Genomic DNA, 12,500 nt, shown 5'->3' with positions numbered 1-12,500 from the left:
CCCGCGAGTTTCTCCGATTTCAAGAGAAATCGAGGAACGAACGCGAAAAAGGGATTGGTTTTGGGTTGGGCTAGTTTTTTTTTCGAGCGAGCGCAGCGAGCGAGCAACGCTCGAGAGCCCGTCTGACTTTGAAAAATTTTCGTACCGAACGGTTATTTCCAGTTATTTCGCTTAAAAGCGTTGTGATGCGTATATATTTTTACATAAATGGGAATATCATGTATTCCTACGTCGGGATTAAGCGTTTATTTCGTCCCGAGAACGTTAAAAAAAAATTTTTAATCGAACCGTTTTTTCGAATTTTTTCGCTTAAAAGCGTTACAAGGTGCTAATATTTGTGCATAAATCGCTTTAGAATGACGTTTTACATCGGGATTAAGCGTTTATTTCGTCGCTGGAAAGTTATATAAAAAAAGTATGATCGCGCCCGGGACGTTGGAACTTAGTCGCATTCTCGACCGGTACGTAGGGACTTAGAAAAATTTTCGACCGAAAAGTTATTTCGAGTTATTTCGCTTAAAAGCGTTATAAGGTATGAATATTTTTATAGAAATCGTTATGGTTCGACGAATTCTAGTCGACTGTAACGATTTCGTTTTATTTTTTTAAAAAATTGCCCCCTCCGGACCGACATGACCGGGCGGTTGGCACTTCGTCGATCCCCCGGCCGGTACGTAGGGACTTAGAAAAATTCCGGTCCAAAAAGTTATTTCGAGTTATCTCGCTAAAAAGCGTTACGAGGTATGAATATTTTTATATAAATGGCAATATTATGTATTTCTACGTCGGGATTAAGCGTTTATTTCGTCCCGAGAACTTTAAAAAAAATTTTTTAATCGAACCGTTTTTTCGAATTTTTTCGCTTAAAAGCGTTACAAGGTACGAATATTCTTGCATAAATCGCTTTAGAATGACGTTTTACGTCGGGATTAAGCGTTTATTTCGTCGCTGGAAAGTTATATAAAAAAAGTATGATCGCGCCCGGGACGTTGGAACTTAGTCGCATTCTCGACCGGTACGTTGGGACTTAGAAAAATTTCGGACCGAAAAGTTTTTTCGAGTTATTTCGTTAAAAAGCGTTACGAGGTATGAATATTTTTATAGAAATCGTTATGGTTCGACGAATTCTAGTCGAACGTAACGATTTCGTTTTATTTTTTTAAAAAATTGCCCCCTCCGGACCGACATGACCGGGCGGTTGGCACTTCGTCGATCCCCCGGCCGGGACGTAGGGACTTAGAAAAATTCCGGACCGAAAAGTTATTTCGAGTTATCTCGCTTAAAAGCGTTATGATGCGTATATATTTTTACATAAATAGCAATATTACGTATTTCTACGTCGGGATTAAGCGTTTATTTCGTCCCGACAACGTTAAAAAAAAATTTTTAATCGAACCGTTTTTTCGAATTTTTTCGCTTAAAAGCGTTATAAGGTGCGAATATTCTTGCATAAATCGCTTTAAAATGACGTTTTACATCGGGATTAAGCGTTTATTTCGTCCCCGAAAGGTGCCGTAAAAAATTTACGATCGCGCCCGAGACGTTGGAACTTAGTCGCATTCTCGAGCGGTACGTTGGGACTTAGAAAAATTTCGGACCGAAACGTTATTTCGAGTTATTTCGCTTAAAAGCGTTACGAGGTATGAATATTTTTATAGAAATCGTTATGGTTCGACGAATTCTAGTCGAACGTAACGATTTCGTTTTATTTTTTTAAAAAATTGCCCCCTCCGGACCGACATGACCGGGAGGTTGGCACTTCGTCGATCCCCCGGCCGGTACGTAGGGACTTAGAAAAATTTCGGACCGAAAAGTTATTTCGAGTTATCTCGCTTAAAAGCGTTACGAGGTATGAATATTTTTATATAAATGGGAATATTATGTATTTCTACGTCGGGATTAAGCGTTTATTTCGTCCCGAGAACTTTAAAAAAAATTTTTTAATCGAACCGTTTTTTCGAATTTTTTCGCTTAAAAGCGTTACAAGGTGCTAATATTTGTGCATAAATCGCTTTAAAATGACGTTTTACATCGGGATTAAGCGTTTATTTCGTCGCTGGAAAGTTATATAAAAAAAGTACGATCGCGCCCGGGACGTTGGAACTTAGTCGCATTCTCGAGCGGTACGTAGGGACTTAGAAAAATTTCGGACCGAAAAGTTTTTTCGAGTTATTTCGTTAAAAAGCGTTATGAGGTACGAATATTTTTATATAAATGGGAATGTTATTAAGTTTTACGTCGGGATTAAACGTTTATTTGGTCCCGAAAACGTTAAAAAAAAATAGTGGACCGACGCGACTCGGCCCGTCGGACTTTGTCATACTCTCCACCGGTACGTAGGGACTTAGAAAAATTTTCGACCGAAAAGTTTTTTCGAGTTATTTCGCTTAAAAGTGTTATAAGGTATGAATATTTTTATATAAATCGCTATATTATTATATTTTACGTCGGGATTAAACGTTTATTTGGTCCCGAAAACGTTAAAGAAAAATAGTGGACCGACGCGACTCGGCCCGTCGGACTTGGTCATACTCTCCACCGGTACGTAGGGACTTAGAAAAATTTTCGACCGAAAAGTTTTTTCGAGTTATTTCGCTTAAAAGTGTTATAAGGTATGAATATTTTTATATAAATCGCTATATTATTATATTTTACGTCGGGATTAAACGTTTATTTGGTCCCGAAAACGTTAAAAAAAAATAGTGGACCGACGCGACTCGGCCCGTCGGACTTGGTCATACTCTCCACCGGTACGTAGGGACTTAGAAAAATTTTCGACCGAAAAGTTTTTTCGAGTTATTTCGCTTAAAAGTGTTATAAGGTATGAATATTTTTATATAAATCGCTATATTATTATATTTTACGTCGGGATTAAACGTTTATTTGGTCCCGAAAACGTTAAAAAAAAATAGTGGACCGACGCGACTCGGCCCGTCGGACTTGGTCATACTCTCCACCGGTACGTAGGGACTTAGAAAAATTTTCGACCGAAAAGTTTTTTCGAGTTATTTCGTTAAAAAGCGTTATAAGGTACGAATATTTTTATATAAATCGCTATATTATTATATTTTACGTCGGGATTAAACGTTTATTTGGTCCCGAAAACGTTAAAGAAAAATAGTGGACCGACGCGACTCGGCCCGTCGGACTTGGTCATACTCTCCACCGGTACGTAGGGACTTAGAAAAATTTTCGACCGAAAAGTTTTTTCGAGTTATTTCGTTAAAAAGCGTTATAAGGTACGAATATTTTTATATAAATCGCTATATTATTATATTTTACGTCGGGATTAAACGTTTATTTGGTCCCGAAAACGTTAAAAAAAAATAGTGGACCGACGCGACTCGGCCCGTCGGACTTGGTCATACTCTCCACCGGTACGTAGGGACTTAGAAAAATTTTCGACCGAAAAGTTTTTTCGAGTTATTTCGTTAAAAAGCGTTATGAGGTATTAATATTTTTATATAAATCGTTGTATTATTATATTTTACGTCGGGATTAAACGTTTATTTGGTCCCGAAAACGTTAAAAAAAAATTTTTTATTCGAAAGGTTTTTTTGAATTATTTCGCTTAAAAGCGTTATAAGGTGCGAATATTCTTGCATAAATCGCTTTAAAATGACGTTTTACATCGGGATTAAGCATTTATTTCGTCGCTGAAAAGTTATATAAAAAAAGTATGATCGCGCCCGGGACGTTGGAACTTAGTCGCATTCTCGAGCGGTACGTAGGGACTTAGAAAAATTTCGGACCGAAAAGTTTTTTCGAGTTATTTCGTTAAAAAGCGTTATGAGGTATGAATATTTTTATATAAATCGCTATATTATTGTATTTTACGTCGGGATTAAACGTTTATTTCGTCCGTGGAAGGTTAAAAAAAAACGGACGGATACGACCGGGCCTTTGGAACTTTGTCTCATTCTGGACCGGTACGTTGGGACTTAGAAAAATTTCGGCCGGCGGAAAAGTCCGAAATACTTATTTCGAGTTATTTCGTTAAAAAGCGTTATAAGGTATAAATATTTTTGCGGAAACGGTTATATCTCTATTAAATACAACTGGATTAAACGTTTTTTCGAATTTTTTAAAAAATTTGTGTTCGACGAACTGACACGACTGCGATATTTGTTTAATTATTTCGTTAATTAACGTTGCAAGGTATATATTTTTTTGCATATTTCTCGTTGTTTCAACGTGTTCTAATCGATTAAGAACGTGGTTTTTGTCCGTATTCGTTAAAAGAGGTGGTTTACTGATGCGATTTTGAGAAAAAAAAAAAAAATTAAATTTTTCGATAAAAACTCGTTTAAAATATTAAAATAAGCGGTGCGTTAAAATATCTCGACGATAGGACGTTTTATAAGGGTACTTTATTGGAACAAAGTGGTCGAGCGTTTCAGAGACTAAGTCCGACGGTACGTTGGGACTTAGAAAAATTTCGGCCGGCGGAAAAGTCCGAAAAGCTTATTTCGAGTTATTTCGTTAAAAAGCGTTATAAGGTATAAATATTTTTGCAGAAACGGTTATATCTCTATTAAATACAACTGGATTAAACGTTTTTTTCGAATTTTTTAAAAAATTAGTGTCCGTCGAACTGACACGACTGCGATATTTGTTTAATTTTTTCGTTAATTAACGTTGCAAGGTATATATTTTTTTGCATATTTCTCGTTGTTTTAACGTGTTCTAATCGATTAAGAACGTGGTTTTTGTCCGTATTCGTTAAAAGAGGTGGTTTACTGATGCGATTTTGAAAAAAAAAAAAAAATTAAATTTTTCGATAAAAACTCGTTTGAAATATTAAAATAAGCGGTGCGTTAAAATATCTCGACGATAGGATGTTTTCTAAGGGTAGTTTATTCGAAAAAAGTGGTCGAGCGTTTCAGAGACTAAGTCCGACGGTACGCTCTAACGGAGGTTTTACATGGTAAGCGCCCGGCCGCTGGCCCGGCCGGCGCCGACCGTCCGGCCGGCGCTTTGGTATCTATAAGAGACACGTCGAGTCGGACGGTCCGGACGGAACAGCGTCGAGCGCGTGGCTATTCTACGGCCTCGGTTGAGAATTCAGTCACCGCTCCTCGAGTCTTAGTGAACTTTTTTACTATTTCTCGACTGTTCCTTCGTTCTCGTATCGACTCTTTCTCTACACTGCTGCGCCGCGGGTCGCTGTCCTGGACGTAATGACCAAATAACGTGGCAAGGTTCCCCTTAGTCGGGAAGCTGGATCCTGTATGCTCGCACTAACTTTAAAAAAAGTTAGGGCAGTGTGCTTGTTACTAACTGAGTATCAATTCATGCTGGTTCGGCAGAGACCGTTCCAAAACTTATGTTATAGCGTACGCAGTACGTTTTAAACATACGAAAGGCTAATGGGGAGCGTACTACCTTTTAGGAAGTGCGTTCTTTCTGATTGGAGAATATCAAAAGAACGAACGAATATGTTTCTTACGAGGACGGTACGTTCAGCATGCAGTTTACGTGCTTTTTACCGCTAAGGCATATTCGTTCAACCAACAAACCATTCTTACAGAATGATCCTATGAACAGAATGATCTTAAAATATTCCACACAAACAATCAAACGAACGAAAGAAAGTAAAGAGAGAGTGGCGAAATGAGAGAGAGTAGTGGCGTTCGACGTTACAACGGGAATTAAAAGGGTGTCGTCGAACGTTCACTAAGAACGAAAAGTCTCGTCGTACGGTGTTACGGACCCACCTACGACACTCTGAGGCTATTTTAAAAAGAGAGTCTTTTGACTCTAATATATATATAAAATACAAAGTTCCCTGGTTGATCCTGCCAGTAGTCATATGCTTGTCTCAAAGATTAAGCCATGCATGTCTCAGTACATGCCGCATTAAGGTGAAACCGCGAATGGCTCATTAAATCAGTTATGGTTTCTTAGATCATACTTAAACTTACTTGGATAACTGTGGTAATTCTAGAGCTAATACATGCAAACAGATTCGTACCAGAGATGGTACGAATGCTTTTATTAGATCAAAACCAATCGGTGGCGGATGGCTCGTCCGTTCGTCCATCGTTTGTTTTGGTGACTCTGAATAACTTTGTGCTGATCGCATGGTCATCTAGCACCGGCGACGCATCTTTCAAATGTCTGCCTTATCAACTGTCGATGGTAGGTTCTGCGCCTACCATGGTTGTAACGGGTAACGGGGAATCAGGGTTCGATTCCGGAGAGGGAGCCTGAGAAACAGCTACCACATCCAAGGAAGGCAGCAGGCGCGCAAATTACCCACTCCCGGCACGGGGAGGTAGTGACGAAAAATAACGATACGGGACTCATCCGAGGCCCCGTAATCGGAATGAGTACACTTTAAATCCTTTAACGAGGACCAATTGGAGGGCAAGTCTGGTGCCAGCAGCCGCGGTAATTCCAGCTCCAATAGCGTATATTAAAGTTGTTGCGGTTAAAAAGCTCGTAGTTGAATCTGTGTGTCACAGTGTCGGTTCACCGCTCGCGGTGTTTAACTGGCATTATGTGGTACGTCCTATCGGTGGGCTTAGCTCCTCGCGGGGCGGTCCAACTAATATCCCATCGCGGTGCTCTTCACTGAGTGTCGAGGTGGGCCGATACGTTTACTTTGAACAAATTAGAGTGCTTAAAGCAGGCTACCTTCGCCTGAATACTGTGTGCATGGAATAATGGAATAGGACCTCGGTTCTATTTTGTTGGTTTTCGGAGCCCCGAGGTAATGATTAATAGGGACAGATGGGGGCATTCGTATTGCGACGTTAGAGGTGAAATTCTTGGATCGTCGCAAGACGGACAGAAGCGAAAGCATTTGCCAAAAATGTTTTCATTAATCAAGAACGAAAGTTAGAGGTTCGAAGGCGATCAGATACCGCCCTAGTTCTAACCATAAACGATGCCAGCCAGCGATCCGCCGAAGTTCCTCCGATGACTCGGCGGGCAGCTTCCGGGAAACCAAAGCTTTTGGGTTCCGGGGGAAGTATGGTTGCAAAGCTGAAACTTAAAGGAATTGACGGAAGGGCACCACCAGGAGTGGAGCCTGCGGCTTAATTTGACTCAACACGGGAAACCTCACCAGGCCCGGACACCGGAAGGATTGACAGATTGATAGCTCTTTCTTGATTCGGTGGGTGGTGGTGCATGGCCGTTCTTAGTTGGTGGAGCGATTTGTCTGGTTAATTCCGATAACGAACGAGACTCTAGCCTGCTAAATAGACGTAAATTATGGTATCTCGAAGGCCCCCGGCTTCGGTCGGCGGGTTTTTACTACCAACGTACAAACAAATCTTCTTAGAGGAACAGGCGGCTTCTAGCCGCACGAGATTGAGCAATAACAGGTCTGTGATGCCCTTAGATGTTCTGGGCCGCACGCGCGCTACACTGAAGGAATCAGCGTGTTTTCCCTGGCCGAAAGGCCCGGGTAACCCGCTGAACCTCCTTCGTGCTAGGGATTGGGGCTTGCAATTATTCCCCATGAACGAGGAATTCCCAGTAAGCGCGAGTCATAAGCTCGCGTTGATTACGTCCCTGCCCTTTGTACACACCGCCCGTCGCTACTACCGATTGAATGATTTAGTGAGGTCTTCGGACTGGTGCGCGGCCAATGTGATAAGCATTGCCGATGTTACCGGGAAGATGACCAAACTTGATCATTTAGAGGAAGTAAAAGTCGTAACAAGGTTTCCGTAGGTGAACCTGCGGAAGGATCATTAACGAAAAATACAAAAACACAAAGAATATATTTGACTTGAACACTGTATAATAAAATATATATAATATCGTCGGTAAGGAGCCGTACTCCTCCTATATCGACACAAAGTATATACGACGTATTAACAAGCTATATACTTTGACAAAAGCCAAATTTTTTACAATAAGGAGGTGGGAGACGCTCCAGTTACGAAACTATACGAAGAGTGTGGCACTCTCTCTCGATCATCGGGATGAAGAGATATACTTTTACACGAATAATTCGAGGCGCCTGCGTGAGGTCGTACACAGAAAGACCCGCCGTCTCCGAATAATATTATAACAAACGAAAAACTTAAAAATATTCTCGAGGCGCCTGCGTGAGGTCGTAAACAGAAAGACCCGCCGTCTCCGAATAATATAACACACGGAAAACTTAAAAAGATTCTCGAGGCGCTTGCGTGAGGTCGTACACAGAAAGACCCGCCGTCTCCGAATCCTATAACACGAAACCGCTACTATTAATAATAATAATAATAATAATAATAACGATATGTGAGGGAACTTGAGCTGAACACATATCGAAAAAACTAAAAGTTACAGTGGAAACCACGTGTAATGAGAAATGCGATCGAGGCGCCTGCGTGAGGTCGTACACAGAAAGACCCGCCGTCACGATCTCGTATTTCGTATTTGCATCGTGGAAATCCAACGAACGAACAATATAATATATAAACTAAAATCTCTAAAGTGCCTCGTGTCGGAGAGATCACTGCTCACACCTCTTCTATATTTCGTAGTTGCGTTGCGTAGGCCTCACCTCCTAGCAACGGGACATAAGGAAGACTGCTCTTTGGGATCGAACGAAGCGTCTATAACGAGTCGTCGACGAGAGCGAAAGAACGCGAATAGCGAGCCGCAGAAAAATAGGATACCGAATTATATATCTTCGAAGGTTCTCTTCGAAGATCCATGGATACCTATATCTGCGCGTCTCCAGCTATCTCGCGCGTCTCTCCAAACTCTCGTCGTTCCTCGAAACGTGCTTCCTACCCAAAGGGCGTTCGTTCTTCCTATGTCGTTTCGTTGTCGTTCGTTTCAACGGCGAACGATATACGATGTTCGACAAAACGAAACCACGTTGTACGTTCGTACTCGTGGATCGGGTAACCTAGAACGAAAACGCATTGCGTGGATGTTGGCCCGAAAAGATATATACCAGTGCGAGTGATGGTAAAGAGTATAACGATTCTTAACTAGACGAAGTTGGTTCGGAGGGGACCGCCGGCCGTCTCTCTATCCTCGCGAGTCTAATGCCTCGTTCCGTCGCTAGAGTTTTTCAAACTCTGCTTCTGGCTATCGGGAAGAATAGACCGCGCGCGAGGAAGAGGAACGACGACCGTGCGCGTCCCATCGATTTTTTTTATTTTTACCTGAACCACCGAAGTCGATTCAGAGGGGACCGCCGGCCGTCTCTCTATCCTCGTTGTCGTGAGTCATATGCCTCGTTCCGTCGCTAGAGTTTTTCAAACTCTGCTTCTGGCTATCGGGAAGAAACGACCGCGCGAGGAAGACGACGACGACGACCGTGCGCGTCCCATCGAATTTTTTTTTATTTTTACCTGATCGACGGAAGTTTCGTCCGGTTCGTCTCTTTTACCATCGTCTCGTCGACCCGTTCAGAGGGGACCGCCTGTCCATATCCTCGTTGTCGTGAGTCATATGCCTCGTTCCGTCGCTAGAGTTTTTCAAACTCTGCTTCTGGCTATCGGGAAGAAACGACCGCGCGAGGCCGATGGCTGCGAGTCCCATCGAATTTTTTTTAAACGCACGCACACACATACACCTGAACGGAGATGCGTTCCTTTTCGTCGCGATTTTTCGCGCTTTAGTCGTCGTTGTCGCCATCCGTTCGGAGGGGACCGCCGGCCGTCTCTCTATCCTCGTTGTCGAGAGTCTAATGCCTCGTTCCGTCGCTAGAGTTTTTCAAACTCTGCTTCTGGCTATCGGGAAGAAAAGACCGCGCGAGGAAGAGGAAGGACGACCGTGCGCGTCCCTTTCGAATTTTTTTTTATTTTTACCTGAGCGACCAAAGTGGATTCAGAGGGGACCGCCGGCCGTCTCTCTATCTTCGTTGTCGCGAGTCTAATGCCTCGTTCCGTCGCTAGAGTTTTTCAAACTCTGCTTCTGGCTATCGGGAAGAATAGACCGCGCGCGAGGAAGAGGAAGGACGACCGTGCGCGTCCCATCGATTTTTTTTATTTTTACCTGAACCACCGAAGTCGATTCAGAGGGGACCGCCGGCCGTGTCTGTATCCTCGTTGTCGAGAGTCTAATGCCTCGTTCCGTCGCTAGAGTTTTTCAAACTCTGCTTCTGGCTATCGGGAAGAAACGACCGCGCGAGGAAGACTACGACCGTGCGCGTCCCATCGATTTTTTTTTACCCGAACGATGGAGATGCATATCGGCTGTTTGCTTCGAATAACTGGACGAGAGGAACGAACATATATATATATCATGGGCTAGCCACCGTGCGCTTTCTTCGCGAGATCGTGTGCTGTACAGAGGATTCAGAATCGGGTGTTATATCCCCGTCGTTTCCTGACGAACGGAGCTTCGATCTCGTTGGTTGTTATATATTATAATGCACTTTACGCCCGGTCGGCGGGCTGCGTGTGTCGTCGCGCAGTCCGTCCGATTTCGTTTTCGAACGTATTTTCGTGTCGTCAATCATATGGCGACTTCCGCGCGTTCGATTCCCGTTGGTCGGACGTTTGTCGGATATCGGCTTCTTTCGAACCGAGAATAAGAGTACAAAAACCTGAGTACACAAACAAAAATCCATGCATAAACGATTACCCTGAACGGTGGATCACTTGGCTCGTGGGTCGATGAAGAACGCAGCTAATTGCGCGTCAACGTGTGAACTGCAGGACACATGAACATCGACATTTCGAACGCACATTGCGGTCCACGGATACAATTCCTGGACCACGCCTGGCTGAGGGTTGCTCACGTAAACCTAAGACTGCTTGCGTTGCGTATCGTTGCTCTCGGTCCGTATCTCTCTGTTCTTTCTTGCCTCGTCGACAGCCCGCCGTCGTTCGTTTTATCTTTAAACGAACGTTTCTGAGTCGGAGGACGAGCGCCAAGCAAAAGAATACGAATTAAAGAGCGGTCGAGGGCTCGTACGCGACGTACGAGCGATTGTTGGACGTTCGTCGGCGTTCGTCGCTGGATCGTGTGGAGACCGGCGTACGCATGCTCTCGATACAAATATATATGAAAAATCTATCGCGTTCACGGGAGACTCGCAAAACTACCTCCGTCTCTTCTCTGTCCCTTCTTGGCTTGACAACCCGCCGTCGTTCGTGTTTTACGAACGTTTCTGAGTCGGACGAAGCGCAAGAAGAAGGATACGAATTAAAAGAGCGCGGAGAGAACCGTCGTCGTCGACGCGGTTATCGAGATACACAGAGCGAGTTTTCTTCGTGGCCGATTTTTTTTTTCTTTTTGTATCAGCCTCTGCTACGTTTTGTTAGTCTTCGATAAGCACGAATGACCGCGCCCCCGACGTCGTCTTAAATGAATTTTTGGCGAGACTGAGAGAAAGCAAAAATATTTTTGAACAAAGTCAGTCGAGAGAGGAGAGAAAAGAGAACCAAGATATTAAAACCTAAACCTAAACTTGGTGGCGTAACGAAAAACTGTGTGCCTTAAAGAAACACAACCGTCTTTTCATCAAGATGTTTTTACTCGTACAGCCCCAGGGATCGAATACCCACTCCGTCTGTTCGTGCGGCAGAGATGTATTCTGCAGGCGCGAGACGACTGACGAGAAGACAACGAGGACCGTCGCATCGATGGGTCGTCGTTGCGTTTTTCATCCTCTGTGCTTTTTTCTGTTCTTCGCGAACCCAGAGAAAGCCGTAGATCCGGGAACGGACACACGAGATTTCTTCGAACGCTGATGACTTAGGGAGATGATCCCCAGCGTTGCGCGGAGATCGGAGAGTACGCGTACATGTATCGGGACGAATTTTTCCCCGTCGGTCGCGTATCTCTCTGCCCGCGCGCCTGGCCCAAAGCCACGTTCGTCGGAAATCAACGAAAAGTGTGTTACGATCTAGCGTGCGTCTACGATCGGCTATATTTAAGGGTGACGAAGAAGAGAAAAGCTCACGGTGTTGCGCAACGTTTCTGTACTCGATTTTAAGATGTGCATGTGAGTCCGTTACAAAGTTGTTCGGATCGTCGAAAATAGTCGTTTTCGTCGTCGTGCGAAAGAGAATAATCTCTGACATTGGCACGGAGAGATCGCGCAGAGGAAGAGAACGATCCTCTTTGGCGAGGCTCGAGAAAGACTAACGAAACTTGATTAGAGACGAGGTATACACGCGCCGTACGTACGACGTACGCGCGTGTGATTTTTTTTTGCTTTAAGGCGATTCGGCGCTCCGAGTATTAGAGAAAAAGAGATCGTTGGTCATCCCATGTCTCTTCGTCGTCTATCGCTGGACCGCGCATCCTAACGTATCGCCGGTCGTCCAGTCCCCGAGTAATAAATTCACCCCGTTGTGTACGTCTCGCGCTCGCTTTTCCACTTGCGTGAGTTCCCGTGCGTTTTCGTCGTTGGTACAGAGCAAAGAAACCGATATGTTATATACATGTCGCGTGTTCGATCTCTGTGCCAGCAATAACAGGCGAAAACAAGGAACCGCTGGAATCGTCGAGAAGAGAGAAACGGCTACGGGAGATATATTATACATAACACGTGTATATATATATATATATATTATACAAAGAGGACGGGC

At 43.8% G+C, this 12,500-nt stretch overlaps 2 non-coding genes across 2 annotated transcripts; both read left to right on the top strand.

Moving 5' to 3' along the window:
• The first annotated feature begins 5,785 nt into the window (after positions 1 to 5,785).
• Positions 5,786 to 7,709, top strand: LOC139997201 (small subunit ribosomal RNA). Its single transcript, XR_011802635.1, has one exon. It is a non-coding gene; the product is annotated as a small subunit ribosomal RNA (ribosomal RNA).
• Positions 7,710 to 10,542: 2,833 nt separating this feature from the next.
• On the top strand, positions 10,543 to 10,697 carry LOC139997210 (5.8S ribosomal RNA). The gene has a single exon (XR_011802643.1). It is a non-coding gene; the product is annotated as a 5.8S ribosomal RNA (ribosomal RNA).
• Positions 10,698 to 12,500: the final 1,803 nt, after the last annotated feature.

The sequence above is a fragment of the Bombus fervidus genome, unplaced genomic scaffold (genome assembly GCF_041682495.2).
Source record: "Bombus fervidus isolate BK054 unplaced genomic scaffold, iyBomFerv1 scaffold0039, whole genome shotgun sequence".
In the NCBI taxonomy this organism is placed as follows: Eukaryota; Metazoa; Arthropoda; class Insecta; order Hymenoptera; family Apidae; genus Bombus; species Bombus fervidus.
Note: the sequence above shows the minus strand (reverse complement) of the source record. Positions and strands in the feature narration are given on the sequence as shown.